General features: G+C 43.0%; 1 long non-coding RNA gene across 2 annotated transcripts in view; it reads right to left on the bottom strand.

Moving 5' to 3' along the window:
* Window positions 1-2,854: 2,854 nt before the first annotated feature.
* The window catches only part of LOC141096023 (uncharacterized), a 100,520-nt gene continuing 76,481 nt past the window's right edge, over window positions 2,855-26,893 (bottom strand). The window contains exon 4 of one of the 2 annotated variants that reach the window (XR_012233555.1): window positions 2,855-3,526. This is a non-coding gene — a long non-coding RNA (uncharacterized lncRNA). Of the gene's footprint in view, window positions 3,527-16,343; window positions 16,600-26,893 lie in introns of those variants that run through there. The other variant, XR_012233556.1, reaches the window with a different exon arrangement.

Raw genomic sequence — 26,893 nt, 5'->3', positions numbered from 1 at the left:
TAGCGAGGCTCAGAGGGGGGGGCAATGTTAGGTGTCGGGTTCCTGCAGCTGCACAGTGGGAATCCAGAGCCTTGTATCCAGTGGTCTCCCATTCTCCACCAACCGCTCAGGAGCCTGCACAGCAATCTCGGTGTTCCAGACGCTCTGCTCAGACCAGCTCTGTAGGACTGGTTGTTGCTTCCACCTCTGGGTCAGCAATAGCAGCGCAGGCTGTCCTGCAGCAAGCCACTCCAGAGGCTAAGTCCTCTCGTCCCGCTACTGGGCATGCTCACGAGACGATCTCCCATTGGAAGTCACGTGCTCCGGTCCTTCTACTGATCTGATTGGTCTATCTCAGAGATCTGGAAGGTCCCGGCAGCGCACGGCTATAAAAGGCCCGCATGGCCTCTCGGCCATGCGCTAGTATACTCTTCTTGCTAGATGTGTGAATGGTGATGGATGTATGATTCTGGTGAATGACTTATTAAGATTCCCCTCCCTCTGATATTACGCATGTGGATAGGGAACTACAGAAAGAGTCAGCGCCAGTCAGTGGCAAACCTTAGGCCACTGTGCACACCGCATCTCTACACTAGCGTCCGGTGGTGTCACGTCTCTCACGGCACTATCGCATAGCGGCTGTGTCTGCCGCCGCGCTGCATTCAGCAGCACTTACTGGCGTCCGCAGTTGCGATGCCGCACGCACGGTAGGTCTAGACGGACACCGTCCCCTGTCTTGGACCCTGGCCTGTGACCTGATACCGCGCGTGCTATTTTGCTGAGACCTGTGAGTCTAACAGGCTCAGTGCTTAAATTTATGTTACAGCGCCTCTGTGAGTTAACAGTGTCCGCTCTGCGCACATCGGGTGACGTTGAACCCGTGCGCATTATACCGCCATATAGCGCGTCTGCCATTGTCTAGCAGCGGTTTTAACACCTACTGCATGGTGGACCCCGGGCGGCGAACGCACTTTCTATTATTTAATATTTAGTGCGTTCCGCCGTCCCTAACACTCTGGCTCATGGCCGCCTTCACCCAGGACATGCACAGTCACACGTATTTCTTGGGAACGCTGCCCGCACTTCTGACACCAATTGTGGTAAATCGACTCACTTGACTGCTTAAAGAGGGAGTCAAAGGAACAGTTTCCGTTTAAGTTTTCAACTGGTTTATTAAAACCGTACTGCATAAGCCAGACCAAAAGTAGGTAAACAAACAGTGCCTGTGTCAGTATCTTGTCCTGGAATCTGTTTCTCTTGCCCTTAGACTTGCCCTTAGTTAACATGGATCTTGATGTTTCCACGTCGGCCATCTTGCTTCCTGCCAAAGCTGTATATAAAGCCAGCACCTGCTCTGATTCATTGCTTGTGTATTATGTATTGGACTTTGTGCCTCTGCAGTCCCAAGCCTGGACTTACTATCCCTGTTGGTCCTCTCTTAACGGCGGAGTCCTCTGCCAACCTGCACGTCTGGATCCCTGCCTGCTGACCGAGTGATTGCTGAACACTTGACTTCAGGAACCTCTGCCTGACTACACCTGCGGTGAAGTAAGAACTCCAGCCAGCTAGTGTGTTCCTCCGCTCTGCAAGAGTCTGTGTCTTGTGCCCGCATTGCTCAGTGACTTTGCATGCTGTGTCGCAGAGTATCAGCTCTGCTATTACCTTTTATCATATTGACTGAACATTTATCTGGACTTATGCTATATTGCATTCAGATCATTAATACAATATTGCTTGCACAACCCACTGTGTCTGTAGTCTCTTTGACCTAGCCACTGGTGTCCAGCTGTATCCACTAGTATCGTGACAGCCTGCCTGCTCAGGGGAACAAAAAAGGCCCCGTCACACACAGTGATCTCGCTAGCGAGATCGCTGCTGAGTCACAAGTTTTGTGATGCAACAGCAATCTCACCAGCGAGATCGCTGTGTGTGACACCTATCAGCGACCGCCCCCCCCCGCCGGGGATCGCTGATTGTGCTCGAATGCCCTGGACTTTTTTTTGATCGCTGGTCTCCCGCTGGCCAGCATGCATTGCTGCATGTGGCAGTCGGGAGAGCAGCGATCAGCGAGCTCCCAGCTCGTATCCAAGGTAAACAGCAGGTTTCTAAGTGCCTCGCGGTGCTTAGAAACCCGATGTTTACCTTGGTTACCAGCTCTCTGCACCAGCGCGCTGGTATCTAAGGTACACAGCGACGTGAGCGCTCGTTGTCGCTAGTGCTGATCGCTGGTGAAGCTGCCTGTTTGGCAGCTCACCAGCGATTGTGTAGCGACACACCAGCGATCCTGACAAGTTCATATCGTTGTCAGGATCGCTGGTGAGTCGCTATGTGTGACGGGGTCCAAACAAGGTTCAGTTCTCTTTAACATGAGCACAGCTCTAGATCTCTCATCTCCAGGCACAACGAACACTGAATGAATTCAAAGGCTCTGCATTTACTTTCTGGACCGCACCCTGGGGTGGAAATATGGTAAACAGCCTTCCACCCACTCTTCACTTTTAACAAAAACCCAGCCCTTAATATGGCCGATTAACACCTCATAGCATGTAGTATGCTGGAGCATTTTTCCAGATTCATTTCACTGAGGCTAACATCCTGAGTGACACATATCTCCCACCAGTATTTTACCAGTGACCTTCTCACATAGTGTACAGCAAAATGGCAGCTAAAAAATCTACAGCTAGTTTGGCAAAAAATTATTAAAAATAAAAAAAAGTTTTGAATGTGGAAATGAAACAACAACAAAAAATTCTACAGATCCACATTTTTCACTAATAGGAGGATGATGATCACATAGCGTTTGGTAAAACTTAGAGGAATATATATTTGTGAAACTTTTGCTAAATTAAACAATTGCAGACAAAATGCTGCAAAAATTGTGCAAAAACGTCACTTGAGACATTGTTATATAGTATTATTTCATCATGGGGCTGTCATTTTTTTGGAGAGGGATTTGATGTCCTTATCAGTGAATTGTTTTTCATTTTAAAGTATTTTTTTGTAGATAAAATAAGTTTTTGTAAATGTTGCCGAATGTGATTATATCACCCTGTGGCCCATACTAACCTGGAGCTGGCCCTGATTATACTGTATGGATGGATGTGCGGATGTGTGTACATATATTTGGATGTGTATTTGTATATGACTGCATATGTGAGTCTGTGTTATTTTTTTTATGAAGTTAACTGCAAATTTGGTCCAAATCAGCCACTGTATTCCTGTAGGGATAGTTGGTTTCCATGGCAAACCGACTGCAGTTCAGTGAGAAGATCAATTGTCTAGTTCCTCAGTGGTAAGCTTCAAGGTCTCTGCTCCACACTTCTGGACACTATCTTAAGTACTCAACCATCCAAAATGTCTGTCTAACTTACGAAAGACTTGACTAAATTAGAGAAATCTGGCTCCGCTATTGCAGGTCCTCGCTTACGGTGAGCTTCTGTTGTTCTCACTTCTTCGCCCTCTGGTGGTTGTACCTGGAATAATGTCCCAGATACCACGACATTTGATTGTTATAATCTCACACACGACAAGTTGAACAGTTACAGTCCTACAAGAAAATACAAGCAGTCTTACAAGAGGCAACCAACTTAATGGTTGCACAATTTCACAAGAGGCAAAAAGTTTAATAGTTCCAGTTTTAGAAAAGGCAACAAGTTTAATAGTTTCAGTCCTACAAGAGGCAACAAGTTTAATGATAACAAAATCTTAAAAGAGGCAAGAAGTTTAATAGTTACTGTCTTACAAGAGGCAACAAGCTTGATAGTTACAATCTCATACCAGGCACCAAGTTTAATAGTTACAGTCCTGGAAGAATCAACAAGCTTGATGGTTACAATCTCATACCAGGCACCAAGTTTAATAGTTACAGTCCTGGAAGAATCAACAAGCTTGATGGTTACAGTCTTACAAAAGGCAACAAACTTGATGGTTTCAACAGACTCACAGGAAACAACAGATTCACAGCTAAAGAGTTGACAGTTGCTACAATTACTTTGCACTTGAGACTGTTTTGTTGACACTTGGCACAATTTTCTGACACTTGTAGTGATCTGCTGGAAATCTCCTAAACTGCACCTCACTTAATCATCAACAGTCTCCGCATCGCTGCAATATTCTACAGTAATTTGTCTGGTAGATCGCCCACTTTTCTGGTCTATACCTCAGTTTACAACATTGCAGCACTCTGGTGGGGCCAACGCCTGGTCCTTGCTGGAAAGGCGATTCTTAACCCCTCACAGGTAGATGCACTCTTTGCATGCAGAAATAAGATTCTGTGGTCACCTTTGCAATGGTCCAGCCATTATTCTCCACCTGGAACAAGCAGCACTGATTGCAATATTAGGTTGGAGCTTTTTTATGCTCCATTGTCACCATCACTAACGCTCACATCTCAACACCTTTATCCCCAGGCCTTTTTCCTTTTTGTTTTCATTTTTGTTCTCTTCCAAGACACATAACTTTCTAATTTTTCTGTCAACATAGACGTATGAGGGTTTGTTTTTGCGGGACGAGTTGTACTTTTGAATGACATCATTTATTTTACCATATAGTGTACTGGAAAACGGGAAAAAAATTCAAGTTTGGGGAAACTGCAAAAAAAAATGCAATTACAAAAGTGTTTGGGCTTTTTATTTATCTTGCTTACTAAATGGTAAAATTGATCTGGTAATATGATTCTTCAGGTCACCACGAGTATGCAGATACCAAAACGTAGAGTTTTTTTTATTCAAGAAGTTAAAAAAAATTCAGAAATTTGCATGAAAACTTTTTTTTTTTTTTTTTGCTTTTGTTGCAATTTTCCGTGACCCATAACGTTTCCATATTTTGAAACATGGGGCTGACTTTTTTTTGAAACTCTATAGATGTTCACCAGATATTTTTATGCCCCTCACTGTGGGAAGGGTTTGCGGTTTCCTGATGTTTTTGGCTTATTTATTTATTGCAACTTTTAATCTTTTAAAAGGTTGCCTGGATTTTTTTTCTCTGCTCAAATTGTGCAACATTTTAACAGAACGTGATTATATAAAGGGAACCTGTCAGGTCCCCTTTTCCCCTAGAACCACCAGCAGTTGTGTCTACATTGCTAAAATCCCTGCATAACAGTCCCTGTATTATATTACACACATAAACAAATCTTTAGAAAAGGTATTTCTAAAGTCTGTTTATGATTTGTAAATAAGGCCTTTGACATGTCGATGGGGCGTCAGTGTCCCCAGACTAGTCGGCCCACTTACCATGTCATCTCGCCCCTTCTTCACTTCTGATCATGTGCAGTGCGCCTTTCTGAATCTGAAGCTGGGACGCGTATACCTGGCTTCAGAGGATCAGTGCAGTGAGGGAAATAAGCCGCGTGCATGCGCGAGGTATGTATGGCACCGGCGCTTGTAAGTCATGGTATCACGCCCACAGCAGCGTGATAATATCTTAGTGGGCCGACTAGTCTGGGATACTAACACCCCAGTGACCAGTCAAAGGCTTCATATACATATCATAAATGGACTTTAGAAATACTTTTGATGAAGTGTCCACTGTAGTAAAAGGACTGTTAGGCAGGGTGTTTAGCTATGTAACTGCTGGTGGTTCTGGGGGAACAGGGGGACCTGACAGGTTCTCTAATTAACAAGTATAAAAAAGCTTAAAGAGAAAATGAAAGTGCCCGATTCATCATATGTATATATTTTTTTTTTACGCCTTTAGAGCAAAAATTCAGTTAAAATGTCACAAAATTAGGCAAATATTTTTCCAGTCGTACATAAAGTCACTGCTGGCTGGCACTGGAGTACAATTGCACAAAAATTTGGACACTTTTTAAAAAAAATCACAATTGATGAATCAGTCAAAAACATCTAGAAACACTTTTCCCTTCCCACAAAGACAAACATAATAATACAAACGAACACCTATAAAATAGAATTTAGAAAATATCAAAGTGAAAGAAAAATAAGGCTCAAATGAAAAACCGGTGAAAAAGATAAAAAAACTACACAGAAAAGGCACAAATGAAATAATGAATTGACCCCCAAACAGCGTTTTGGATTGTACGAAATTTTCATGAACCATTTGCACCATTTTGAAGAATCTGGAGCAAAAACCATCAACGAATACCACAAGAAAAAAAAAAAAAAAAAGATGAATTAGGGCCTATATGTTCGGCTACACCAATTAGACAAATCACTAGTATCTTCTTGATAGTGGGGTTCCAGGAGGGGGCTGGGTAGGGCACAGCCTGATAGAAGTCCCCCATGACTGCAATGGGCGGGCAAGTTTTTAAATTTGTTTTGGCTGCCGTGACATGAATGGCTGGGATGGGGCCAGGGGAGGAATTCGGGGTGGGGGCAGCCTGGGTAGTGGGGAGAAAGTGCGGGAAAAGCCGCATTCATCATCTGAAGCAGAGGAGTGAAGACCCACCTTATAGATCGCAGGAGAGGGAGACCGTGGAGGAGCTGATGTCCAGGCTCCAGGACATGGCCCGGTCCAGAGGGGGAGGATGGCTCCATATCCAGCTGTCCTCCCTCTTCAGGGAGGCAGATGCACCGGCAACCAGCCAGTGGAGAAGGACGCGGCCCCCTGAGAGGTTGACACTGGAGGCAGCTTCTCCCCTCAGCGCCCGTCCCGGCTGGAAGCTGCAAATCCAGCCTGCGGGTGCAAGCAGAGGGAGAGCAGGAGACGCGCAGAGAGCTCAGGCCAGACTGGAAATGAGGACGCCGCGGGCGGGAGCCGAAGTCTCGCGGCGGCGCCAGGCAGGCCTACAGGAGCAGGAGCAGGCCGTGGCAGCCCTGCGTCGCAACGGCCAGGAGGACAGCGGGCAGAGGCGGTGACGGGGACGACGGGAGCAGCGGGTGACACGGCAGGTACCCCCGGGTAAGAGGCCCGCTCTGAGGTGCCTGCCAGACGGGGCGCCAGGCTGAGTGGCGCGGCGGGCAGGAGGGAGCAGTTCGAGGATGTCCTGCCTGGCCCCAGCGCTGCATGCAGGACAGAGAGAGCGGCAGGCATCCACGAACAGCTGTCCGGCAGGTGGCCGGAGGGTGCAACGGACCGGACAGGCCGATCCGGGTCTAGTGATCGACGCAGGTCCCGCTCAGGCGGGAGTTCCATGAAACAGCAGGAGTCACGTGCTCAGGTCCCCCCCGGTGACCAGGAGGCCAGGGGCGCGGGCTGTGAGCAGCAGAGCAGACATCAGGAGTGCGGAGCACGTCAGGATTTGGGATATTCGGTTGGCGGGGACACAGCACCCGCGCAGCTATGTGAGTATGGCTCCATGTCGTGTCTGTCGCCCGCAGGGGCTGTTTTGCAAGAGGTTGGGGGTAGGCTGGGGGATGGTAGGGAACAGAGGGGGCATAGTGGGCCTAGCGGGGCTGAAGTTCCCGGGCTGAGGGATATTTTGAGCAATATGTCTCAAATATTGAGGAGATTGGAAGGGGGGGTAATTGGGGAGGCAGCCTCATCTCCGGCAGGGGCATGGTTAGTGGGTCGCAGGTCCAGCACTCAGTCAGAAGGTGAGGCGCTACGCTCGGCCGAATGCGTTGGAGGAGCATCGGCGGGGGTTTTGGTCTTAGTGCAGACCGAGATGGACAAGGGAGATAAGATAGAACTGGACGATAGGGCTAAGGGAGAGGTCTATGTGTGCTTTGAGGGGCCTTTGGGTGCCCATTTAAAGAAGGAGGTGAAGGAAAAGATCTGGTGGTTTGAGTATGTTGAGATATTTTCCCTCCTCCCCTTGGAAAAATTTAACCTGGATAAGGGAAAGAAGGATGATAGTAAAAAAGAAGAGGAAGAAAAACGGAGGTGGCGGCTGATTCCACAGACGTTTGTGAATTGGATGCAGGCATTCACTATTTTGGCGAGAGTCATAGATGAGAAGTCTCCGGATAATTGTTCTGGCCTGTTTTGTTACCTGGATGCTATTGGGGAGGTGCATCGTATTTATGGGGGGCAGGCATGGCTGCGATATGACGAGCAGTTTAGTCAGAGGAAGGCGGTACGGCCAGAGATAAAATGGGATCAGAAGGATATTGGGTTGTGGCTGAAAGTGATGGCTCCAGTGAGGTATGGGCAGTCCTTTCACGGGAGCAGTGGCAGTCAGCAAGCAGGACACGGAAGTGGTGGTCAGGCGACCCAGGGAGGAAAGGACAAGTCAGGAACGTGCTGGCAATTTAATGACGGGCAGTGTAAGTACGGGAACAGCTGCAAGTTCAAGCATATGTGCTCCCACTGCAATGGTAGCGTGCACGGGGCTTCTAAATGTTTTAAAAAAGGGAGGGGTAAACCACATGTGGGTGCCGGTCAAGGGGGAGAGCCCGGTGAGAATTCAAGAGATGGCCCCCTTTCTAAATAGGTACCTTGCTCGGGTAGAGGCCAATGTTATTTGGAATGGTTTTGTTGAGGGCTTCAGTATACCCCCTCCTGGGCACGTTGTTCCTTTCTCGGATAAAAATTTGCGGTCGGCAATGATTCATGCCGAGGTGGTGGATGCGAAGTTAAAAAAGGAAGTGGAAATTGGCAGGTGGTTGGTCCGTTCCCCGCGGCACCAGTAGCAGGTTTGATTGTTTTCCCTTTGGGGGTAGTGCCAAAGAAGGAGCCGAACAAGTTTCGTTTGATTCAGCATTTATCATACCCAAAAGGTTTGTCAGTCAATGACGGTATTGATAGAGATTTGTGTTCGGTGGAGTATGCCTCCTTTGATACGGTGGTGCATTGGGTGCGACGTTATGGTTCAGGGGCTCTGTTAGCAAAGACAGACATTGAATCCGCTTTTCGTTTATTGCCGGTTCATGCAGAAAGCATCCCGCTGTTGGGTTGTTTTTGGAACGGGGAGTTCTACCTCGATAGGCGTTTGCCGATGGGTTGCGCAATTTCTTGTTCACTTTTCGAGACGTTTAGCACTTTTTTGGAGTGGGTGGTAAGGGATGTTGCAGGCGTGCAATCATTCATTATCTGGATGATTTTCTTTTTATCGGTCCCCCGGATTCACCGGTGTGTAGGAACGCGTTGGCAGCCATGGTTTGGGTGGCGGAGCATTTTGGGGTGCCGCTGGCATCGGAGAAGACTGAAGGCCCTAAGACCGTTATAAGTTTGTCGGGCATAGTCGTCGATTCAGAAAGGATGGAGTGTCGTTTACCAAAGGACAAGTTGTCGTTGTTGAAACAGGAAGTTGATAGGATGGCGGAGTTGCGGAAAGTGACCCTAAAGGAGTTGCAATCCTTATTGGGGAGATTGAACTTTGCCTGTAGGATCATGCCCATGGGGCACATTTTTTCTCGTCGCCTGGCCAGTGCGACGGTGGGAGTGAAGGCTCCGCAGCATTATGTTCGTTTGACTAAGGAGCATAGGGAGGACTTGATGGTTTGGCAGCGTTTTTTGCGGAATTACAATGATCGGTTGTTGATGCAAGAGGAGACATTGAGCAATTTTGACTTTGAGATCTATACGGACCCAGCGGGCAGCTCTGATAACGGCGCCTACTGTAAGGGGAAGTGGAGCGTGGGGCAGTGGCCACAGACATGGAAGTCGTTGGGCCTTACAAAAAATTTGGCATTGTTGGAATTGTTTCCCATTGTAGTAGCTGTTTCCGTGTGGGGTCCTATGTTCACGAATCGGAGGGTGCATTTTCATTGCGACAGCGCGAGTGTGGTGGCGGTGATTAACAGTTTATCGGCCTCATCTCCCCCTGTGAACAGATTGGTAAGGCTAATTTCACACTTGCTTTTTTTTGCAGCGCGTTTTTCCCGCAAAAAAACGCATTGAAAAAACGCATACAAACGCATACAAATGCTGCGTTTTTTTCAAGCATTTTTATGAGCATGCATGAAAAAAACGCAGCGTTTTTATGCGTTTGTATGCGTTTTTAGTGCGTTTTTACCGCGTTTGCGTTTTTTTCCAACATTAGTTGGCCCCTCACACTAACCCAAACTATGACTTTACTAACCCTGACCCTGACCCTGACCCTAACCCTGACCCTAACCCTTAACCAAACCATACTAACCCTGACCCTAACCCTACACTAAGCCTGACCCTAACCCTAACCCTTAACCAAACCATACTAACCCTAACCCTAACCCTGACCCTAACCTTAACCCTTAACCAAACCATACTAACCCTAACCCTGACCCTAACCCTAAACCCCCTTAACTGACCCTAACTATAACCCAAACCCCTAAATTCCATTGTCAAACTAATGGTAAAAAAAAAACGCATGCGCAAAAAAACGCATACATAAGCATGCCAATGCGCACATATGCGCACCCATAGACTTACAATGGGTGTCCTGCTGTAAAAAAACGCATTGCGCGCGCATGCGTTTTTTTGAGGCAAGTCGAACGCCCAAAAAATGCAACAGGATGCATTTTGTGCGCCCGAGCGCATACCGCAAAAAAACGCATGCGCGGAAAAACGCATACAAACGCATGTGTATGCGCACATAAGCGCATCCCATGCAAAGTATAGGAAAAAAACTGCATGCGTTTTTTAGCGCTAAAATCCCGCGAAAAAAAACGCAAGTGTGAAACCAGCCTTAGAGTTTTGGTTCTTCGATGTCTAGAGATGAATGCAGGGATTTCTGCAGTGCATGTGCCCGGTGTTACAAATTCAATAGCAGATTCTTTGTCTCGTTTTCAGTGGGGGCGTTTTTGAGAGTTGGCACCAGGAGCGGATGCCTCGGGCGTGGAATGCCCTTCTTATCTGTGGCAAGTGATTATGGAAGAGCGGGAAGACTGATTCGGGAATCGTTATCGCATCAGACCTGGTCGGCCTGCGAATCCTCGTGGTGAGTATGGCAGAGTTGGGTGTCGGAATGGGGCGGGGTTGAAAGCAGGGAGGATAGGATGTTGGCGGTATTGTTTTTAATTGGGAAGGCAGCCGACAGTGGTTGGTCCGCTGCTAAGGTAAACAAGTTTGTAGCGGCTTTAGCTTTCGGTTTCAGATTACAGGGGTTGACGGACGTGACAAAACAGTTTTTGGTAAGACAGGCGTTGAGGGGGTTTCGCAGGGGATAAAAGGCTGGGGACAAACGACAGCCTATTTCTTTCAGTATGTTGGAGGGCTTAGGTAGAGTTCTGGAAGGTATTTGTACTTCAGGGTTTGAGTTGGCGCTTTTTAGGTTGGCTTTTTCTTTGGCCTTTTTCGGGGCAATGCACATTGGCGAGGTGGTGTCAGTTAGCAGGGTCTCAGCCGGAGGGGTGTTGGCAGAAGACGTGGAATTTTGGGTGGGGGGCATTGCTTTTTGGATTCGGCTCTCAAAAACTGATCAACTGGGTAGGGGCAGACGGGTAGTTTTGGGTCGAGTTGAAGGGGCGGTGATGTACCCACGGAGTTGTTTGGGATGAGTGGGCAGGTAGAACAGGTCCTCTATTGTGTCAAAACTAAAGGAACACAAAGAGCGCAATAGGGTCTTATCCGGGTTAATGCTGGAAAAGTAATTTAGATTATACTCACCCTTTTTAGGAGAGGTTCAAGCATGTAGGATCAGTAATCTGCTTGCTGCACGTCCAAAGGTCAGCTCTGTGACCGCTTACACATCAGATTTTGGAATAAATTCTCGGACTTCTGTGCGCTACCAGATAAATTCACCAATCCAATATTTAGGAGAAAGATTAATCCATTTATTTCCCAACGCGTTTCGAAATGTATACCATTTCTTCATCAGGGGATGACAATATATGATCAAACAGAACTGTCACAGGTTATATACAGCATGATTTCAAAAAGCGGCGCCAAAAAGGTCACATGTCATCTGGTGCAAATGTCAGGGTTCAAAGTATCACAGTTGAACTAATGCACTAATTAATCTCAATTCATTAAAAGCAATGTTTTTATTATAGAAAAAATGAAGAAAAGAAAGAAGAAAGAGAAGAAAAGAAGACCGAAAGAAAAAAAAAAAAATATATATATATTAAAAAAACGAACTCATGACAACTAAAAAAACTTTTTGGCAAAGAAATGTATATCTTAGTGCACTGAACCACGGTCAGGTCATACCTGACAGAGAGGGAGAAAAAGGACTAGTGGAGAAAAGATAAAATGTTATAATTAAAAATGATATGTATAATTTATTTGACAATAAAGGAAGCTTTCTCTTGCTTTTTTTAAAATTGTATGAATCACCAATTAGAAAAATATATATATATGTGTCCGTAGATACTGCAATTGATTATAAAAAACTCTCACACGTCACTTGAAAAGGAGACGTTGGTTTCATTCACAAATATTCAGAATATCTGATAGTAAGAGGGCAAAGACACTGACTACGAAGAGCTTGCGTAGCGTTCGATGAAAGAAACCAGGATCGCTACCCGTGTTGTCCCTCATACAGAGGGAGAGAAAGATAAAGGAGGGGAAAAGGAAAAAAACCACTCATCTTCAATACAGGAAAAAATAACACTATTTTCTCACAGAAAAAATAAAAACATGTATATAAAAGTATATAGTAAAAATATATAAAGGAAAGGAAATAAATTAATTCATCCACATTATAGAAATAAAATACATGGAATACAAAGTCGCACATAAAAAAGGGGTTTAAACATACCAGATTAGATAAAATTAATTCTGAATAACAGGTACATGCATCATTAAAAATTATTAAAAGAGAAAATCATCAAATTTATTCCATTCTAAAGAAAAACCTCTGAAATTTCGTTTAAACCAAATGGCTTGAGTGTATTTAACCTATAGATCCAAAATACTTCTTTTCTATTTAATTGCCCTATCCTGTCAGGAAAATTAACAGGAATATGTTCAATTGGGCTAATTTTTAGTCCACTTGGATCCTTATTATGTTTTATAGTGAAATGTCTAGAAAGACCATGTTGTAAAAAACCTTTTTTGATGTTACATCTATGCGAATTAACCCTTAAATGTAGCGGTTGGGTTGTTCTTCCAACATATTGTTTTCCGCATCCACACTCAATAAGATATATCACAAATTCCGTAGTGCAACTCAAATAATTCTTTATAGGAAAAATTTCATTGGTGGTAGATGATTTTACAGATTTTTCTCTATGAGTAATAATATTACAACAGAGACAATTTCTCCTTCCACATTTATAAATCCCTTTCAAAGGGGCATGAATTGGATTCAATGTTAATTCAGTTTTTTGTCGACTAGGGGCTACCAATCCCTTAATAGTTGGTGCCCTTCTGAAAGTTATTCCTGGATTATTAGGTAGAAATTTTTGTAATATAGGATCATTTAAAAGTATATACCAATTATCACACAAAATTTTCCGTATTCTTGTGTGTTCGGCACAATATTGAGTAATAAAATTAGTCATGAATTTTTTATTATCGGGTTTGACTATTTTTTGTCCATAAATGAGAGTGTCTTGTGATATATTGACACATCTATTATAGGCACTTTTGATCAGATTATTGGGGTATTTTTTATCCATGAACCTATTTTTTAAAATATCAGCCTGATCTTTAAAGTCCTCAAAGCTAGAACAATTTTTTCTAATCCTCTTAAACTGATTCTCTGGGATATTCCTCAGCCATTTTCCATAATGTCCACTATCAAAGGGAATATAACTATTAATATCCACATTTTTAAAAAAGGTTTTGGTTAAAATGGTGTTGTCCTTGATAAAAATAGTTATATCTAAAAAATTGATACTCTCATGTTCATAAACTGAGGAAAATGATAGTCCCCAGTTATTGTTATTAATGTCATGAATAAAGTTATTAATGCTACTATCAGAATTATCCCAGATAAAGAAAAGGTCGTCAATAAATCTCTTATACATGATTAAATTATTGCACCACTTGTTATTAAAAATATAAAAATCTTCAAAAACCCCCATAAAAATATTTGCATATGTAGGTGCGACCTTCGAGCCCATCGCGGTCCCGAGCTTCTGGTGGTATAAATATCCATCAAATGTAAAATAATTATTTCTCAAAATAAAATCCATGCCTTTTAATAAAAACTTCTTTTGATCTTTAGACAACCTATTGTCTCTTACTAAAATCTTGTTAAAACAGGCTAACCCCAAGTTGTGTGATATATTTGAATATAGTGAGGACACATCCATAGTGAGTAAAAGATAGCCTGATTTCCATTGAATTTGCTGTAGACATTGGATAAGATGAGTAGAATCTCTAATGTAGCTTTTTAGAAGTGGAACATTAGTCACCATAATTCTATCGATATAATGGGATAGGTTGCTCGTTAAAGAACCTATCCCTGAGATAATCGGTCTCCCTGGGGGGTTTACTAAACTCTTATGAATTTTTGGTAGGTGATAAAAAAAAGGAATTCGATTATCTCAGGGATAGGTTCTTTAACGAGCAACCTATCCCATTATATCGATAGAATTATGGTGACTAATGTTCCACTTCTAAAAAGCTACATTAGAGATTCTACTCATCTTATCCAATGTCTACAGCAAATTCAATGGAAATCAGGCTATCTTTTACTCACTATGGATGTGTCCTCACTATATTCAAATATATCACACAACTTGGGGTTAGCCTGTTTTAACAAGATTTTAGTAAGAGACAATAGGTTGTCTAAAGATCAAAAGAAGTTTTTATTAAAAGGCATGGATTTTATTTTGAGAAATAATTATTTTACATTTGATGGATATTTATACCACCAGAAGCTCGGGACCGCGATGGGCTCGAAGGTCGCACCTACATATGCAAATATTTTTATGGGGGTTTTTGAAGATTTTTATATTTTTAATAACAAGTGGTGCAATAATTTAATCATGTATAAGAGATTTATTGACGACCTTTTCTTTATCTGGGATAATTCTGATAGTAGCATTAATAACTTTATTCATGACATTAATAACAATAACTGGGGACTATCATTTTCCTCAGTTTATGAACATGAGAGTATCAATTTTTTAGATATAACTATTTTTATCAAGGACAACACCATTTTAACCAAAACCTTTTTTAAAAATGTGGATATTAATAGTTATATTCCCTTTGATAGTGGACATTATGGAAAGTGGCTGAGGAATATCCCAGAGAATCAGTTTAAGAGGATTAGAAAAAATTGTTCTAGCTTTGAGGACTTTAAAGATCAGGCTGATATTTTAAAAAATAGGTTCATGGATAAAAAATACCCCAATAATCTGATCAAAAGTGCCTATAATAGATGTGTCAATATATCACAAGACACTCTCATTTATGGACAAAAAATAGTCAAACCCGATAATAAAAAATTCATGACTAATTTTATTACTCAATATTGTGCCGAACACACAAGAATACGGAAAATTTTGTGTGATAATTGGTATATACTTTTAAATGATCCTATATTACAAAAATTTCTACCTAATAATCCAGGAATAACTTTCAGAAGGGCACCAACTATTAAGGGATTGGTAGCCCCTAGTCGACAAAAAACTGAATTAACATTGAATCCAATTCATGCCCCTTTGAAAGGGATTTATAAATGTGGAAGGAGAAATTGTCTCTGTTGTAATATTATTACTCATAGAGAAAAATCTGTAAAATCATCTACCACCAATGAAATTTTTCCTATAAAGAATTATTTGAGTTGCACTATGGAATTTGTGATATATCTTATTGAGTGTGGATGCGGAAAACAATATGTTGGAAGAACAACCTAACCGCTACATTTAAGGGTTAATTCGCATAGATGTAACATCAAAAAAGGTTTTTTACAACATGGTCTTTCTAGACATTTCACTATAAAACATAATAAGGATCCAAGTGGACTAAAAATTAGCCCAATTGAACATATTCCTGTTAATTTTCCTGACAGGATAGGGCAATTAAATAGAAAAGAAGTATTTTGGATCTATAGGTTAAATACACTCAAGCCATTTGGTTTAAACGAAATTTCAGAGGTTTTTCTTTAGAATGGAATAAATTTGATGATTTTCTCTTTTAATAATTTTTAATGATGCATGTACCTGTTATTCAGAATTAATTTTATCTAATCTGGTATGTTTAAACCCCTTTTTTATGTGCGACTTTGTATTCCATGTATTTTATTTCTATAATGTGGATGAATTAATTTATTTCCTTTCCTTTATATATTTTTACTATATACTTTTATATACATGTTTTTATTTTTTCTGTGAGAAAATAGTGTTATTTTTTCCTGTATTGAAGATGAGTGGTTTTTTTCCTTTTCCCCTCCTTTATCTTTCTCTCCCTCTGTATGAGGGACAACACGGGTAGTGATCCTGGTTTCTTTCATCGAACGCTACGCAAGCTCTTCGTAGTCAGTGTCTTTGCCCTCTTACTATCAGATATTCTGAATATTTGTGAATGAAACCAACGTCTCCTTTTCAAGTGACGTGTGAGAGTTTTTTATAATCAATTGCAGTATCTACGGACACATATATATATATTTTTCTAATTGGTGATTCATACAATTTTAAAAAAAGCAAGAGAAAGCTTCCTTTATTGTCAAATAAATTATACATATCATTTTTAATTATAACATTTTATCTTTTCTCCACTAGTCCTTTTTCTCCCTCTCTGTCAGGTATGACCTGACCGTGGTTCAGTGCACTAAGATATACATTTCTTTGCCAAAAAGTTTTTTTAGTTGTCATGAGTTCGTTTTTTTAATATATATATATTTTTTTTTTTCTTTCGGTCTTCTTTTCTTCTCTTTCTTCTTTCTTTTCTTCATTTTTTCTATAATAAAAACATTGCTTTTAATGAATTGAGATTAATTAGTGCATTAGTTCAACTGTGATACTTTGAACCCTGACATTTGCACCAGATGACATGTGACCTTTTTGGCGCCGCTTTTTGAAATCATGCTGTATATAACCTGTGACAGTTCTGTTTGATCATATATTGTCATCCCCTGATGAAGAAATGGTATACATTTCGAAACGCGTTGGGAAATAAATGGATTAATCTTTCTCCTAAATATTGGATTGGTGAATTTATCTGGTAGCGCACAGAAGTCCGAGAATTTATTCCAAAATCTGAGGTCCTCTATTGTGCCATGCGGACGGCACCTATTTGTCTCACTTCCAGTTCATTGCGGTTTTGAAAAAGGGATTGTTAGAGCTGGGCCTTCCCCCGGACATGTACGGGTCTCATTCTTTAGGATCGGGGCCGCAACTGAGGCTGACAGCCTCGGTCTGGGGGCAGAGGTGATCAGGAGAATTGGCAGGTGGAAGTCGTATCGTTATTTATCGTATGTTCGACGTTAATTGTCGTTTGTTGTATGTTTAGGGATTTTGTTTTCTCTATATTCTGTTTTGTTTTTTCAGGTGGCGACCCCTGTCTGGCTTGGATATTTGGACACTCGTACGTGTATTGGGGTGCGCTACGAGCTGACGCAAGGCCAGATGGTAGGCAATTGGGCTTTAGGAGGGAACAGGTTCGGATCCGTTGGTTGGGTTTCCGAGGTATGGTGTGGAGCAGGGTGCTCCCGGAATTAGCCAAGTCCGCTCGCCTGGATAGACCCCCCCCCGACGTTCTTGTCATACATGCTGGGGGTAACGATTTGGGAGTTAGGCCTGTGAGGGAATTAATTAGGGACATACGTTCCGATTTTTTAAGATTATGGACGTCTTTCCCGAACGTGTTGACTGTCTGGTCGGACGTGGTGCCTAGAAAGAATTGGAGGCAAGCGAGGTCTTTAAAAGGGATTAACAGGGCTAGGGTGAAATTGAATCGGGCAGTGTCGGGATTTGTGTCCAGGAATGGGGGCATTGGTGTGAGGCACTTTGAGTTGGAGGCAGGTGTCGGTAATTTCTGGTTTGACGATGGGGTTCATTTAAATTCTATTGGAATTGATTTGTGGGCATTGGCAATTCAGGAGGGGATTGAGAGGGCCTTGGTGGTTTTGGGGCACTCACGAGCCTGAGGTGGTCAGGGCTGTTCGTGGTTGGCGGGGGGTGGGGTTCTTGGAGTTGACGATGATTGGTCGGGGAAGGATTTGGAAGTAATATTCCCGACAGTTTTAAAATGGTATGGGGGATCTGGCTTTTTAGTTATGGGCTCTGGACGGGGTTTTTACCTCGTGAGCTCTGGTGGTTAGTTTCCCGGAACGGGCTGGGGATGGACGGCTGAGGGTAACATGGTGGTCGAGTATTTTACATTGGTTTTTGGGCCAAAAGGTTTTATATCTAGATCTTTTAGCTCCAAGAACTCTCCCCTCATATTTGCATTATGATTAATATTGATGTTTATTGTTAATGTTATTGTTTGTTAATAAAATTGGCCGCTGTGGCCAAAATTAGGCAAAAAGAGTTAAAAATTGTAGTGTGTGTTATTTTGGGAGTGGGGATATCGAAAGGAGCTGGGTAGGTATTGGAATATGGAAGAAGAAAAAACTGGAGTCGCCATATGCTGTCAAGGAGGGGGCTGGGGAGGGCACAGCCTGATAGAAGCCCCCCATGACTGCAATGGGCGGGCAAGTTTTTAAATTTGTTTTGGCTGCCGTGACATAAATGGCTGGGATGGGGCCAGGGGAGGAGTTCGGGGTGGGGGCAGCCTGGGCAGTGGGGCAAAAGTGCGGGAAAAGCCGCATTCATCTGAAGCAGAGGAGTGAAGACCCACCCACCCTCCCTGTTAGATGGTAATACGGGGTAGGTAGTGTTAGGGGATATATGTAACAAAAAAAAAAAGAACCAAAACATAGAGTTGGTGGGATCTATATGGATCGTTTGTTGTTGCTGTCGTCACAGTGGCTAGGGGGTGGGGTTCTTGGAGTTGACGATGATTGGTCGGAGAAGGATTTGGAAGTAATATTCCCGACAGTTTTAAAATGGTATGGGGGATCTGGCTTTTTGGTTATGGGCTCTGGACGGGGTTTCTACCTCGGGAGCTCTGGTGGCTAGTCTCCCGGAACGGGAGTTACGGTGCCCTCGAGCTGGGGATGGACGGCTGAGGGTAACATGGAGGTTGAGTTTTTTACATTGGTTTTTGGGCCAAAAGGTTTTATAGCCAGATCTTTTAGCTCCAAGAACCCTCCCCTCATATTTGCATTATGATTAATATTGATGTTTATTGTTAATGTTATTGTTTGTTAATAAAATTGGCCGCTGTGGCCAGAATTATCCAAAAAGAATTAAAAATTGTAGTGTGTGTTATTTCGGGAGTGGGGATATCGGAAGGAGTTGGGTAGGTATTGGAATATTGAAGAAAAAAAAACTGGAGTCGCCATATGCTGTCATGTGCATCATTGATTCTACCAATATTTTAACGGTTTAGGTGTACTGCTGCCAGTGTGTAGTATGCCGAGAGCTATATCAAGTGTATCAAACTTCATGTTCATAAATGATATCTCACTATTTACTATCATACAGTAAGGCTGGGTTCACATGTAGCGGAACTATCGCGGAAATTACCGCGAGAATTCCGGAATTCCATTCCGCGGGAAAATCGCATTTTAAATTCCTGCAATTTTCCCGCGGAAAAGCTAGCATTTTGCAAGTGTAATTAGCTTGCAGAATTTCTAGCATTTTCCAAGCGTTCTGTAGCATCGCTTGGAGAACTGATTGACAGGTTGGTCGCACTCGTCAAACATAGTGTTTGACGAGTGTGACCAACTTTTTACTATTGAGGCCGCCTATGCGGCCTCAATAGTAAAAGATAGAATGTAAATAATAATAAAAAAAAAAATATTGTTATTCTCACCTTCCGACGTCCCGCGCAGCCTTCCTGCCTCTCTCCACGCTCCCGGTCCCAGTAAGCCTTTGCGGGTGATGAAGTCCGTTCTCGCGGGATCGCGAAGTCTCGCGGTCATCGCGAATGACCGCGAGACGTCACGATCCCGCGAGAACGGACGTCATCGCGGTAATTGTCGCAAAGGCTTACTGGGACCGGGAGCGTGGAGAGAGGCAGGAAGGCTGCACGGGATGTCGGAAGGTGAGAATAGCAATATTTATTATTTTAAATTCTATTTTTTACAAGGATATGGTACCCAAAGCCCGGAGGACAGTCTCCTCTCCTCTGGACCGTGGGTACCATTCGCAAATGTTCTGCTTACTTTTCGCATGGTGTGCACAGCCACATGCGGAAAGTAAGCAGAACAATGCATTCCTATGGGTGCGGGATCGCCGCGATTTCGTAAAATTAATGAGCATGCTGTGTTTTTTACCGCGAAGCAATTCCGCCTCGGTAAAAACCGCAGCATTAGCACAGCATTGCGGAATCCCATAGGAATGGATGGGATGCTTATTTTTCGCGGCAACGTGAAAAAAATGCCACGTGTGAAACCAGCCTAAGTGTGCTATTTGCATGTTTAAGGCTGGGTTCATAGAATCATAGAATCGTAGAGTTGGAAGGGACCTCCTGGGCCATCTGGTCCAACCCCCTGCTCAAAGCAGGATTCGCTAAATCATCCCAGTCAGATGTCTGTCCAGCCTCTGTTTGAAGACATCCATTGAAGGAGAACTCACCACTTCTCGTGGCAGCTTGTTCCACTCATTGATCACTCTAACTGTCAAAAAGTTTTTTCTAATATCTAATCTGTGTCTCCTCCCATTCAGTTTCATCCCATTGCTTCTAGTCTTTCCTTGTGCAAATGAGAATAAAGTTGATCCTTCTACAATGTGACAGCCCTTTAGATATTTGTAGACAGCTATTAAGTCTCCTCTCAGTCTTCTCTTTTGCAAACTAAACAATCCCAAATCCTGCAACCTTTTCTCATAAGACAGGGTTTGCAGACCGGTCACCATTCTGGTTGCTCTTTTCTGAACTTGCTCCAGTTTGTTGATGTCTTTTTTAAAATGTGGTGCCCAAAACTGGACACAATATTCCAGATGAGGTCTGACCAAAGAGGAGTAGAGGGAAATAATGACTTCACGTGATCTAGACTGTATGCTTCTGTTAATACATCCTAGAATTGCATTTGCTTTTTTTGCTGCTGCATCACACTGTTGACTCATATTCAGTCTGTGATCTATTAGTATACCCAAGTCTTTTTCACATGTGCTGTTGCTTAGGCCTATTCCTCCTATTCTGTATATGCTTTTTCATTTTTATTGCCCAGATGTAGTACTTTGCATTTTTCCCTGTTAAAAACCATTCTGTTAGTTGCTGCCCACTTCTCCAGTTTATTTATATCTTTTTGAATCCTCTCTCTCTCTTCTCTAGTATTAGCTATCCCTCCTAGCTTTGTGTCATCAGCAAATTTAATGAGTTTACCCTCAATTCCTTCATCTAAATCGTTGATAAAGATGTTGAACAATACAGGGCCCAGGACAGAGCCCTGTGGTACCCCACTTGAGACATTCTTCCAACTGGATGTGCAGCCATTTACGACCACTCTTTGGGTCCGATCACTAAGCCAGTTATGAATCCACCTAACAGTTGCCTTGTCCATTCCATACTTAGTCATTTTTTCAATAAGGATTGTATGAGATACTTTGTCAAATGCTTTGCTGAAGTCAAGATATACTATATCTACAGCATTTCCTTGATCCACCCAATCAGTGATTCCGTCATAGAAGGAAATTAAGTTAGTCTGACATGACTTATTAGTTACAAACCCATGCTGACTCTGTTTAATCACTTCATTCTTATCCAGGTACTGACATACGTGTTGTTTAATAATTTGTTCAAAGATCTTTCCTGGTATAGAAGTCAGACTCACTGGCCTATAGTTGCCTGGGTCCACCTTCTTCCCCTTTTTGAAGATAGGAACAACATTTGCTCTTCTCCAGTCTTCTGGGACTTCTCCTGTTCTCCAAGAATTTTCAAAGATTATGGAGAGGGGTTCAAAAATTTCTTCTGCTATCTCCTTCCGTACTCTGGGGTGTAATTCATCTGGACCTGGAGACTTGAATTCATTTAGGTTAGCTAAGTGTTTCCTCACTATCTTTCTGTTTATAGATATCCTGGATTCTTCTATTCCCTTAATAGGACAGTGAAGAACAGTTGATGTCACATTTCCTTTCTGAGAGAAAACAGATGCAAAATAGGAATTTAAAAGTTCGGCCTTCTCAACATCCTGTCTTACCATTTCATCATTTTCATCCTGTAAAAATCCTATAGCATCTTTGACTTTTCTTTTACTTTTGACATATCCCCAAAATCCTTTATTATTGCTTTTGACATCTCTTGCAAGCCTCAATTCATTGTCAGCTTTAGATAATTTGATTTGTGCCCTGCAGGTTCTGCAGACAGCATTATATTCTTCTTTAGATATGCCTCCCTCTTTCCATTTTATAAACATTTTTTTTCTTCCTTTTTAGCATGTGCTTAAGTTCTGTGTTCATCCATCTTGGCTTCCTTAAATGCTTCCTATTCTTCCCTTTTTTCGAAATTGTTAACAATTGTGCTTTGAGAATTTCATTTTTCAAGATTTCCCATCCTTCCTGGACATTTTTGTCTTTAAGGATATCCAGCCATTGGATCCCTCCAATTCTCTTTCTGAATCCCTTAAAATCTGCCTTTCTGAAATCTAACATTGACGTCTGAGTCTTCACAGGTCTTCCTCCTCTAGTTATCCAAAATTCTAAAATAGCATGGTCGCTACCTCCTAGGGTCCCAGCCACTTTTACCTCCTCAACCATTTCCTCCCTGTTTATAAGGATTAGATCCAAGGTAGCAGTTCCCCTTGTTTTCTCCCCTACCTTTTGGAAGATAAAGTTGTCAGCAAGAGAGGATAAGAATTTCCTTGACCTGTTAGTTTTGCCTGAGAGAGATTCCCAACAAATGTCTGGATAGTTGAAATCTCCCATGACAACTATGTCATATTTTTTGGAGAACTTGGCCATTTGATGCATAAAGAGTTCATCCATATCTTCAGGTTGCACAGGCGGCCTGTAGTAAATGCCTACAATGGTGTCCTTTCCATTGTTCTGTCCTTGTATTCTTACCCAAACAGTTTCCACAGAACCCCCAGTCTCTGAAGATTCAATCTCTGTGCAGATATACGCGTTTCTAACATACAATGCGACACCTCCTCCTCGTTTATCAAGTCTGTTTCTTGCAAATAAGTTGTATCCTTCTAGTCTTGTATTCCAATCATGTGTATTGTCCCACTAAGTTTCAGTGATTCCAATGACATCATATTTCTTCTCCTGCGTTAGTAGTTCCTATTCTCCTTGTTTGTTGCCCATGCTTTGTGCATTAGTATAGAAACATTTTAGTTTGTGATTGGTTTCTCTTTCTCCAATATTTTTATTAATTAGATTCTTTTGTCTTTGTTCTTCCTTTCCACTTCTAATATCAGAGTTCTCAATAGCATTTGTCAGGTGTATGGCTTTTTCTGGTCTTTTGCTTCCCTTCCCATGTTGTTCTAGTTTAAAGCTCTCCTTACAAGTGTAGCAAGACGACTTCCAAATACATGTTTTCCAGTCTTCGTAAGGTGCACCCCATCTCTAGCAAGTAGTCCATCGTAAAGGTAACTCACTCCGTGATCCAGAAATCCAAATCGTTGCTGACGGCACCATCGACGTAGCCAGTTGTTCACCTGCAGAATCTTATTCCACCTCCTTGTTCCACCTCCTTGTTCACACGTAGCGGAACTCTTGCGGAAATTACCGCGAGAATTCCGGAATTCCATTTCGCGGGAAAATAGCATTTTAAATTCCAGCGAGTTTCCTGCGGAAAAACTAGCATTTTGCAAGTGTAATTAGCTTGCAGAATTGCTAGCGTTTTCCAAGCGATATGTAGCATCGCTTGGAGAACTGATTGACAAGTTGGTCACACTCGTCAAATAGTGTTTGACGAGTGTGACCAACTTTTTACTATTGAGGCCGCCTATGCGGCATCAATAGTAAAAGATAGAATGTAAATAATAATAAAAAAAAAAAATCATAGAATCGTAGAGTTGGAAGGGACCTCCTGGGCCATCTGGTCCAACCCCCTGCTCAAAGCAGGATTCGCTAAATCATCCCAGTCAGATGTCTGTCCAGCCTCTGTTTGAAGACTTCCATTGAAGGAGAACTCACCACTTCTCGTGGCAGCCTGTTCCACTCATTGATCACTCTAACTGTCAAAAAGTTTTTTCTAATATCTAATCTGTGTCTCCTCCCATTCAGTTTCATCCCATTGCTTCTAGTCTTTCCTTGTGCAAATGAGAATAAAGTTGATCCTTCTACAATGTGACAGCCCTTTAGATATTTGTAGACAGCTATTAAGTCTCCTCTCAGTCTTCTCTTTTGCAAACTAAACATTCCCAAATCCTGCAACCTTTCCTCATAAGACAGGGTTTGCAGACCGGTCACCATTCTGGTCGCTCTTTTCTGAACTTGCTCCAGTTTGTTGTTATTCTCACCTTCCGACGTCCCGCGCAGCCTTCCCGCCTCTCTCCACGCTCCCGGTCCCAGTAATCCTTTGCGACAATTACCGCGATGACATCCATTCTCGCGGGATCACAACGTCTCGTGGTCATTCGCGATGACGTCGCGCGAATGACCTCGAGACTTCGCGATCCCGCGAGAACGGACGTCATCGCTTGCAAAGGCTTGCTGGGCCCGGGAGCGTGGAGAGAGGTGGGAAGGCTGCGCGGGACGTCGGAAGGTGAGAATAACAATATTTTTTATTTAAATTCTATTTTTTACAGGAATATGGTACCCAAAGCCCGGAGGGCAGTCTCCTCTCCTCCAGACCGTGGGTACCATCCGCAAATGTTCTGCTTACTTTTCAATTCCTCGAAATTAATGAGCATGCTGCGTTTTTTACCGCGAAGCAATTCCGTTGCGGTAAAAACCGCAGCATTAGCACAGCATTGCGGAATCCCATAGGAATGCATGGGATGCTTATTTTTCGTGTTTTCACGGCAAAATCGCGCGGTAAAAACCGCCGCGGAAACGCGAAAAAAGCCACGTGTGAACCCAGCCTTATACATTTACCCTTCTGTATAAGGAAGAAGGCTTTTATGTAACGATTTGATGGGTTTGCTATATGTATCCAGATGACACTATTGAGCATGTAACATGATGTAAAAGCATTAGATCTTCTGCGAGTATAAACACCTGCTCCTGTAATATAGAAACCTGTCCACCCCATAACAAACTGTACCCGTAAAGAACGACCGTGGGTGGAAGCAGCGAGAACCTCGTGTCATACAGTTTATGAAATGAATAAAGAACAGGAGTCGGCGTATAGAGTCCCAGAGGAAAGCTCCTTTCATCGCTTCCCATGTGCTTCTACTCATATGTCAAAGATAATACTAATAACATACACTAAGATAAATCCGTAACTTATACATCTGCATAGAGCCAAGGAAATAAAAATGTCCGAGGCTGGCCCCAGGCCAGCAATTTGTAGACTTGGTGCATGTACTCTTTTCAGTAAACTCCAACACTTTTGCCCATATAACAGGGATGGGCGATTAATTTTCTCAAGGGGCTACATGACAGTTGTGGAGGGACTAACCAACATGATGTACTTAATTGTTCTAATTAATATTATTATTGCTTTAAATGACTCAAAACCATATAATTTACGGCTTTTTTAAAAATTGATGAAAAACTGTAAATTATACTACTGATGTTATTCAGCTCTTGTACCTTGATCAAAAACTCCCCCACTTAGTAAGATGGCCTCACAGCTGCTCACATAGTATGATGCCCCCAGTCATCCCCACACATTATAATACCTCCTATGTCCCCACACACAGTATGATGGACCCCATCCCAACACAGTATAATTGATCCCACAGCTCTCCCCCACACACACTATGATGGACCCTACAGCCTTCACACAATATAATTGTCTCCACAGCCTACGACACAGTAGGATGAAACCTCAGTCAGCCCCCACACACAGTATGGTGATCCCCACAGACACGCCCACAGTATAATGGACCCCACACCGACCCACTCAGAATATGATGAACCCCACAGAATATGATGTTACCCACCCCAAATCAGTATGATGAATCCCACAGCCCTCCCCACACATGGTATGATGTACAACATAGCCCTCCACACACAGTATGGTTGACTCCACAGCCCCCGCACCGTATGCATATGATAAACTCCAAATTCCTCCATGCACACACACGATGGACTCCACAGCCCCCACACACCATATCATGAACAACATCTCCGCACCCAGCATGTTGCACCTCACAGACCCCACACACCATATGAAGGACACCCTAGCCCTCACATACAGCACAATAAATTTAACATCCCAACACACAGTATGATTGTCCCCATAGCCACAATATGTTGGACCCCACAGCGACCCTCTCACAATATGATGGGCCTGACATCCGCCTCACACAGTATGATGGTTCCTGCAGTATTACACACATTATAATGGACCCCACAGCCCCCAACACAGTACGATGAACCTCACACCCCACCCTCACACAGTAAGATGGACCTCACTGCTCTCTTACAGTATGATTTCACAGTATGATGGACCCCACAGCTTTCCACATAGTAAGATGAATACCACAGCTCCTGACATGCAGTTAGATGGATCTCAAAGTTCCCCCACTACCCCATAAAATGATTGACCTCACAGACCTCCACACACAGTATTATAGACACCACAGTCCCCACACACTACATGATGGACCACTCAGCCTTCCACATATAGTATGATGGGGTACACACAGTTTGATGGGTCCTACAGCAACCCTCAGATAGTATCATGAACGCCACAGTCCTCCACACATACTATGACAGACCCCACAGCTCCTCCATAATATAATGGATCCAACTGCCCACACAGTATTATGCTTCTGCAACCACACACAGTATAATGGACCCCACAGATCCCCAGTGACAGATGTTAGACCCCACAGCCTTCCACATAGTATGATGGATTCCACTGCCCCCACACAGAGTATGATGAAACCCACTGCTCACCTACAATATGATGGACCCCACACACACAGTTTGATGCCCCTAAGCCCCACACAAAGTATGTGTGATGGACACCGTATCAGACTCACCACCAGAGACTGTACGCATGTCCAAAGACGTGCTGGGGAAACCCGAGGTCTCCTGCAGTGGAATGTGAACACGGCTGAAAGTGTGCTGCAGGAGGAACGGGA

This window comes from Dendrobates tinctorius, unplaced genomic scaffold, assembly GCF_039654945.1.
Source record: "Dendrobates tinctorius isolate UK_male_01 unplaced genomic scaffold, ASM3965494v1 ptg000071l, whole genome shotgun sequence".
Lineage (NCBI taxonomy): Eukaryota > Metazoa > Chordata > Amphibia > Anura > Dendrobatidae > Dendrobates > Dendrobates tinctorius.
The sequence above is the reverse complement of the archived record's forward strand: the minus strand, read 5'-3'. Positions and strand labels throughout refer to the sequence as shown.